Here is an 8913-nt window from a genome sequence, read left to right as displayed (position 1 = left end):
TGATCAATCTCTAGCCTCTCCCCGTCGCCGATAGAATTCCTAGACGTACCCCACCCGCGCGCAAAAGAACTGGACCCACGGAGCCTAGCAAACTTCGTGTGAGTTGGTTCAGAGCTCTTCCGGACGAGTACTTTCTTCGGCTGACGCGACGGGCTCGCGTGTTCAGAGCCTTCAGCCGGATTGGGCTAGAGTTCACGAGTCTAGAACTCTTGTCCGCCTCTTTCCTTTTTCTTCTCTGTAACTGCAACTGAAGCAAGCTTCCCAGCCTACACCACTGCCATCTCGGTGTAAGTAAACAATCTTTTAAACTACCGATACGCGTCCGTGCCTAATTCCAGAGCGAAAGCCACACCTCTCCGCCCTCGCGTGCAGCGCGAAAAAGGGCTTGGGGCACGCCCGGCCCGCACAAAACTCACTTAGTATATACATAAAACTTAGAATCTGTGTACCAATATTTTAAACAAAAATTTAAGTTCTGCATTGAGTCGTGAAACATGTCTGACATAGTTACAGGTTCAGGATAGATTTATGTTAAAATTACAAGTTAAGACAATAATTAAAGCAACAAACCCAATTTTGAGGGCTCCTTAAATTTACTGTAATAAGAGATACTAGAGTCAAGTTAACGGTCTTACAGAATTTAGTATGTAGTTCACTGAAGCTTTGGGTTTTGCTTAGAGCGTAGATTTGCTTTCTCAATCTCAAACAGAGATGTTTTCTCATCTAGTTGGAATCTGTCCTCCAAGGTACTGTTTATGTGAGATTAACTAAGAAAAAAAAAAAAAAATCACTTTTTTTTTTTTTTTTTTTGAAGAAGCTAAAAAAATTGAAGAAATCCATGTTGGTTTGTTTTTTAAAAGGAATAATTAGTTGATAGTAAAGTATATGGTGGAATGTAGGATCAGGTTCCATTTGATCTATGAAACATCCAAGTTGACTTAGGTATCTAAGTTGAATTCTACTCTACTCTGTTCAAGTTCTTGAAAATTCATTAATGCATCTAGATTTATAATACAGCATCATTTTACTATGGATTTTTCGCCACAGACAAAAAATAACTTCATTGTACCTTCCCACCGATTTCACCATTAATTTGTAACTGCTACAATGTAGAAAATCATATAATTTACTCAAGGGAAGTGTCAAATAAGAACAGCTTAATGCTAATGACTTGAATACCTATTGACAATTTCCATCGACTTGTAAAAAGTTATTTGACTATGCTTCTTTTGTTGCTGTTGTCGGCTCCTACTTAACGCTTTTATGTTTCTAATAACTGTGTTCCTGTCCCCAAAAAACTTTTTGACATTTCAGAAATTTTCCAGTTCTGTCCCATGATGAAACCAAGATCTTTTAAAGTTTTGCATTTGGGGTGAAAAACCAGAATGGCCAATAGTTTGGTGGCCAATAGTTCAATAGTTCAGTGGCCAGGGCCCTCCCATAGCAGGTAGGAGACCTAGTTTCAAGTACGAGTTTTGAATGATTTAAATATATAAAATTTGTCAATTTAGAAAAATAAAATGAGAGTATAACAGTCCCTGGCATGGAGATACACATATCATAACCTGGAGGAAGCACCACATGTTCTACATCAAGGTCATTAAAGACATCTTGCTGTTAATAAAAATCCAGTTTCCAGTCAAAACTGATTAGAATTAACTTTTTGGACAAAAACTTGTAATGACTTGTTTATGTATTCCTCTCCCTAGTCTTATGATAAATTTCCTTACATATTTTTTTTTAAAGGAGTGAATTTTTGCTATAGAAATAATTCCCTCCATAGCTGTAGATCAAAGTTTTAGAATCTGCCCCTCATGCTATATGCTTTTGGAGAAATTAATGCTTTGTTTTAAAGATGTTTCTTTCAAGCATTTTTAATCATGGGCCTGAGAGAAATGGGGCTCCTAGTTGTAAAATGCAGTTGGGCATCAACATTCACTTCACTGGAAGTACATTTTGTCTGTATTTTGTTTATTTAATTAGTACAGATAGTTTTTCTATAACTAGTCATGTAATACAATATTTGTTATATTACACACGTGGGTAGCTGTGTTAGTCTGAAGTCTGATAGTACGTAGGGCAGACTGGCACTTTAGACACTAAATGGTTTAGAGAGGCATAACTCTCAGGCAACAACCTACTTCATCTGATGTTATGAAGGACTGACAGAAAGAAAAAGACTGTTATGTCATTATTAGTATTAGGAGAGTCATTTGAAGAGGCAGATTTACAGTAGTACTGTACTCTATTCCAGATAGATGTAGAGAAGCTCCTTCAGGTTTCCTCCATTCAAAAGCAATTTCTTGATATTTTATCATAAAACCTCAAAAATCACTTCAAACTCAATTCAGTAAAAGTGGCTGTGAAGATGTGACTCTGATAAAGGCTAGGTACAGACATTCAAAAAGCTCAAGGTAGAATCAATCAAAGTTACATGATTTTTTGTAAGCAGCATAGTTTAGATTGGTAGCAAACAGAACACACATTCAGTCTTTGGTGGTGGTGGGGAATCTTAGACTAGGTTCCACCATTTTAAAACCGGTCTGTGCGAGCCAAACTTCTGCTCTGTTATAGGCAGAATGTGGTTTTGCATTTCGAGCTTCTGTTCTGTTATGGGTATAGACTGGTTTCCAATCACTCATACAGGTAAAAGTATAATGTCTGTACCTGGTCATAATTACATGAAGACCTGTGAGATTTCTCTTTACCAAATGTTTTATGGCAACAGTCTTTTTTGGACAACCTCAGCAGATTCCTATCCTATTACTTGGTGTGAAACCAGCTTAAAAATCTGTAAAAGATTGTGGTTTATCAAGATGATAATCTCAATATTTAAACTATGAATGGACTGAATTCACCAATCAAGTTACCTACCAGGATATAATGAGTATATTGGAATGTATTCTAAGAAATGTAGAACATATCCAATGCAAGTCAACTACATTATTTTGCACAGAGCCTTCTTCTTCAATTATGTGGTAACAGTTACCTCTCCATTGTGCCCTCAACAAGCGCTGTGCAGGCATAAAACGGGGGGGAAATTTGACTATAAAAGAGATACTTCAGTTCAAAGAGCAAACTCTGTTATTCAAGGAAAAGTACAGCCACATTTACAAAGGGCAGTGAACAAATTGGAATAGCTGTATATTGCACTTTGGCCTTTTGGAAAGCTGTTCTTTCTGATGTATTCAATATCAAATAATTAATAATAAGCTACAAATGGGTCTCACAGGGCACAAACTAGCATAAAATATATAGTAGGTCACAGAGAAAATATCTGTTATGCAAATACAATATTAATGTAAAACTGAAGAGTCAAATTCAGCCATTGAATGTTTTCATATAATGTTGCCAAAATCAATGTAGGACTATTTATTAGCAAAATCTCAACCTATATGTATGCCCAGTATGAAAAGAATCCAATGTTTTAGTAAAGATGGGCCTAAACCTTGGAGACTTTTAAACTCAAAAGTCAAGCATTAAAGTTGTCCTCAAAACAGAAGTCCACAAACTTAGATTTGGTTTTTGCAAATACTGGGTCTCAGAAGTATGAATGCAAGGTGTCACTGGGCTCCATGAGTAGTCATCAATAGTTCAGTGTCCAGTTGGGAGGTGATCAAGCAGGGTTCCCCATAGTCTAGTATCATTTAACAACTTTAATAATGTAGGTGATGGGATTGAGTGCACACTTAGCAAATTTGTGGCTGATAATATTGGGATAAATTGCAGACTTTAAAGCAGGTGTAAGCAACCTTTTCTGGCTGCAGATCAGAATATCCCACCCGGAGTCACAAGGTACTAGCATGCAGCTGTTTGCTGCCACTCTTCCCTGTAGCAGCACAGAGAGAGCACCCACAGCCGAAGCCCCCCCACCACCAAATGCTGCCAAAGCCCCATGTTCACAGCCAGATCCAATGGCTCTGCAATCTGTGAACCACAGGTTGCCAACCCCTGCTGTAAGAGGGAGGGCTAGGATCCAGCATGACATGGATAAATTGGGGTAATAGCCCAAAAACAATCAGATGAGAGTAAAAGACAAGTGCAAAGCCCTGTACTTTGGACAGAATAGTAGTAGGCAGCCACTGATCCTTCTGGATCACAGTGTACGAGCGAGAGATCACCAGGACCTTTGACATGTATGCCTAGGCAGGAATAGGAGGAATGAAGGCTGCCCAGACTTTCCATCCCTGCTTTAGCCAACCGAGACAGAATCAAAAGACCAGGCCGAGTTCAGACACTTGGTGCCTCGCTAGCTGTAGTTATATGCACGTCTGGGAATGAAAACCAGGTCTCCCACATGACAGAGAGATTCTACCACTGAACCACGCGGGCGGGGGGGGGGGGGGGGGGGGGGCATTCAGTGGTAGAATAATTTATTGTCCAGTCCGTATTTGTGCATAAATGACTAGACTGCAGTACTGCAAAAAGGACCAAAGGGGTTACAGTAGACCATAAGCAGAGCATGAACCAACAAAGCATACTGGGCTGTATTAACAGGGGTGTCCTGGGTCTAGATGTCAGAAAGAAATGAAGGCTTGGTATTATTTTGTAGATTGGGAAGGAAAAATCCCTCCTTTTCTGGTAGCATGAGAAGAGAAATGAATGGTTAAGAAGTAAATTGCATAGGGGCAGCTGGCCAAATTACTGCCAAAATTCTGTACAGAATTATCAAGTTTGTGTTTAAGTTCTTGACAAATGTGATTTTTGCTTTTTCTACACTTAAAACTAAAACTGTCTGTCATTCTGTTCCAGAAAGGAGACAAGAAAAATCAATCAATCAATCAGTATGATGACTCTTGAACTGTTATGCTGCATAAATAAAACAATAAAATAGTATTTAAAGCATTATGCATAAAGAACATTAGCTGGTAAAAAAATCCTGTTGGATTACAATGCAAACGGTCTAAAGCTGCTTGCAGTGCTGGGTCTTGCTTACACAGAAGAGCAGCTAGCCCTTGCTTTTTAGTTATCATGGCATAGGCAAGGGCCCATGCATTAGCACTCATGGCAACAATGTGGAGACCCCATTCACCAAGTCCTCCATAGTAGGTGGGCTACCTGGGAATCAGCACTCTCCCTTCTTCCCTTTCATTAAAGGCTATTAAACAGTAGAGGTGCACTGATCCATTGGTTCCATATTGAATCGGCACTGATATAAGGAAAATTGACTCTATTGAAAATTGGCTTTTTTGGCTGACATGGCCAATAACGTGGCCAATAAATGCCCTGTTCATGCGCAGCCGCAGCATAGCATGCAGGCAGCCAAGAGCGCAGCCCAGCAGTGTGGAGAGCAGCTGGGTCAGCTGGCAAGTCTGTTGTGAGGGAAGGGGGTTGAACAGAGAAGGTGCATAGGGGGGCAGGTCGAGGCCCCAGCAATGAGAGAGGGAGTGGGGTTGGGACAGGGGCAGGCACTGCACAGCCTGGGCAGAGCAGAGGACAGAGCCATGAACAGATCCTGCTGCTGTATGCACTCTAGGAGGGCATGGGGGCTGTGTGCCCCTGGATCTGTGCACAGGGCAAGGGCTGGCTGGCACTGTAGGCTGGGGCTAGGGCAGTTCCAAGCTCTTCCCAGTGGGGGTTGGCCCAGATTACACTCAGGGTGGGTGGTGGCAATGTTGGGAAAGCAGTTGGGGAGGCTATGGAGAATTTTGGGGTGGCTGCTTCCCCCTCCCCTTGTAGCCCCGCTCCCGGTTCTGCCGCTGCCCACCCCGAGCACAGCCTGGCCCAACCCCCTGCTGGGAAGAGCTGGGCACTTCCCCAACCTATAGTGGCAGCCCACCATGCCCCATGTGCAGATCTGAGGGCACACCCCACCCATGCTTTCCCAGGGATCGCACAGCAGCAGGAGCTGCCACCCCTCCTGTGCCCCCCAGATGAGCCACTTGCAGTTCCATCCCATGCCCCACCCCGGCTGGGCAGAGCCTGCTCCTGCCCCAGTCCCAGCCCCACTCCCTCCCTCACTGCAGGGGCCTTGCTCTCCCCCCCCCCCCCCCCCCCTTCTCCCCTGTCCCTTCCCCCACAACAGACTTACCAGCCGGATGCCACTCTCCAAGCTGCCTGGCTGCATATCAGAATCAGATCGGTACTGGCCGACATGGCTTGTTAAAAATTGGCCATCAGTACTGGCCCCAAAATTCTCTATTGGTGCACCCCTATTAAACAGAACAGTCAAGGATGCATAACTAAACCAATGATGGTGGATGCCAAGGAGAATATGATGAGATAGATCACTCTAGACCAATGGCATTCAACCTTTTGGCCCTGTGCACCAGATGAGTGGTACAGTGCCAATTCATAGGCAGGACAGCACCCTATGTGCCAGGATCAGGACCCATGCAGCTTCAGCCTGCTCCCATGTGCCAGGATCAGCCCCTGGTGCCCTGTGCCACCCCCACTCAGCCCTGTGAATGAGGATCAGGCTCTTAGGCCCGAAGTGCTGGGATTAGGCTCTGCACCACCCCTGCTCAGGAAACATCACTGTATCTGAGTACACTCAGTTCATGTTTCTCTCACCAAACAGAGCTAGAAATATATACATTTGAGATTCTGCAGAACAGTTAGTTATGCATAAAAGAGGAAGTCCTACAGCAAACAGTTAACAGAATACATATTTGCATCATAAAAGATTTAGTCCTCCAGGCAGCTAACCATGGCTCTGTGCAGGGTTAAGCTCCTTTTGGTCCTTTGCTAAAATTTGCCAATCCAGTCCCTGGTGCAAATTATTGTAACCTGAGAAGTATTCTTAATTTAGATCAGCTCAGTGGTTTCAGGGGCACATTATGGCTGGTGGAATAGACAGGGATGTTTCAGTTGCATGCCATATGCCAGCTGCAGAAAGGGGGGACACTGCTCAGAGGAAATATTCCTTCGAACATACAAGACAAAATTAATGCAACCCAGCAGTGGATTTGGTCCTAAGACTTATTTCCCTGCTGTAGGAAGTAGTCACCCTGTAACATAAGCATGGCTGTCTCTGAAGCCTGAAACAGTTCTTATATTTATTGCATATCCTAAAAAGGTGGACTTCAGGGTCTTACCTCTGATAGCACTTAAAGAGAGATGTCGAGCAACTCCAATGAAGTCATGGGAGTTATACATATATAAAATGATGCACAAGTTATACCCATGCATAAAACAATTACACAATTATACAGCAGTTTTACACACTGTATAAATGAAATACATTGTCACTGAATCCATTCTTAATTCTTTATACTAAGCAGACATTTTTTTTTCCTGTAAAGGTTAAACACTAAGCAACTTCTGCCACTTGCTGTTATTATGTCACCACACAGCAAAAAAAAAAAGTAAAGCATACCAAATTCTAGCAGAAGAGTTGCAAAGGGCTGCACAGCACTGGTCTCTTTCACAGAACATTATGCCAACAATCACACATTCAAATGAGATAATCTAAAGTGGCTTTAACAGTGAGTCTGAGTGGAGACATGCTGCTGGAATGAGATGCTTTTTTCTATGAGTGCTTCCCCTTCCCCCATCCCACCTCTACTCTCCCTGTCATTGCTAACTGGTGCCGGTTCAAACTGGCTAGCTCCAGCCCTAACAGCATCTTCTCTCTCGGAGCTTTTGTTCCCAGTTATAACACAGCACTACTTCTTTATTCTAAGCAGATCGGATAATTAACCTGCAAACTGCCAAATTTTGCAGGGTGTCATTTAATAATGTGACAATGACCTAGAGCTAAACAATCACATCTTTTAATGCAGATTCTTCCAAACAGTTTTATTGTAGTTGCAGCACTAGCTATTTATAAATTCTCTTGCCATTGGTAGAGAAACAGCTTTAGTCCCTTAGCCATTTGTATTTAATACATTTGAACTGAATCAGGTTTGCAGGAAAAACAAAGCTCATTTCCAATAGCAAAAAGCAGTTAATTCTAGAGGTATCTTCTATTTCATCATGTCAGACAAGAAAAGTGACTGGAAACATTTCAAATCTATTTTAAAATGTTCGTTTCTTCATGAAGGTTACAAAGAGAGTGGTTCCCAAACTGATTAAAAGTGGACTTTTTCAGAAATACATGAAACTTCTAGAATTAAAAGTATACTTTTGTGGTCTCTTCTAGGACAATATGGAAGGCTTATCAGATGTAATGACCTTATAGCTCTGACCAAACTATGTTGTTTAATTATCATATTAAAGTAGATGCCCAGACCTTGAATTACAAGTGACCACTCTATGTGCTGGCTAACGAGCTGATTGACAGAGAACAGGCTGCTGTGATTTCACTGGATGTTTAGTTTGCAATATACTGTATTGCAACGGACAATGCTGACTAAAAAAAAAATACCAAGAATCCAACGTTCAGTGTGATATTAATAACCTGCCTGTGCTGAAAGCAGGTTTATTTTGCTAGAAATGTTTTAAGCCCTGATTATGCTTGTGTCACTCTGGTAAAGACAGAGACCACTTCTCTCTAGATAGTGCCAGCCAAACAGAAACACATATTTAAGTTTTTTTGTTGTTGTTGGTTTTTTTTTTTTGAACAAAAAGCAGCTGTTTGTGGGCTGATGGGTGTTTAGCCCCGTTTACATTCCTTCCTCGAGGTGATTGCAGTTCCTCTGCAGTTCTGCCACTGCAATACTGGGAGCTGTTTACATGATTTAGCTGGCCGAAAAAGATGAGTATTTCTTGTGAATCTGGGGTAATTTTTCTGGGGAAAAAAAGTTACGAGAAAAGCCAGAGATGCAAAGAAATAGCTCCCTTAAATATACACTTAAATCTAATATTCAAGCAAAACAGTTCAAACACAATAGTATCATGTATGTGCATATTATTACATTGTAAACATTAATCTACCCAACTCATTTTGATATTTCTAAAGCAACTATGCGCTGAATCAGCTTTCAAGAACTAGATAAAGGCATTTTTTATTCTGCTCCCCTTTTCTTTACC

At 41.6% G+C, this 8913-nt stretch overlaps 1 protein-coding gene across 1 annotated transcript in view; it reads right to left on the bottom strand.

The window, feature by feature from the left end:
- LOC102385518 (G-protein coupled receptor 98) overlaps positions 1-7480 on the bottom strand; it is a 172099-nt gene extending 164619 nt beyond the window's left edge. Inside the window, exon 1 of the mRNA XM_025207808.1 lies at positions 7319-7480. The gene's annotated coding sequence lies outside the window, so the exon portion shown is untranslated. The remainder of the gene's footprint in view (positions 1-7318) is intronic.
- Between the last annotated feature and the right edge of the window lie 1433 nt (positions 7481-8913).

This window comes from Alligator sinensis, unplaced genomic scaffold, assembly GCF_000455745.1.
Source record: "Alligator sinensis unplaced genomic scaffold, ASM45574v1 scaffold545_1, whole genome shotgun sequence".
NCBI classification, from domain to species: Eukaryota; Metazoa; Chordata; order Crocodylia; family Alligatoridae; genus Alligator; species Alligator sinensis.
This window is presented reverse-complemented; position numbering and strand designations above follow the sequence as displayed.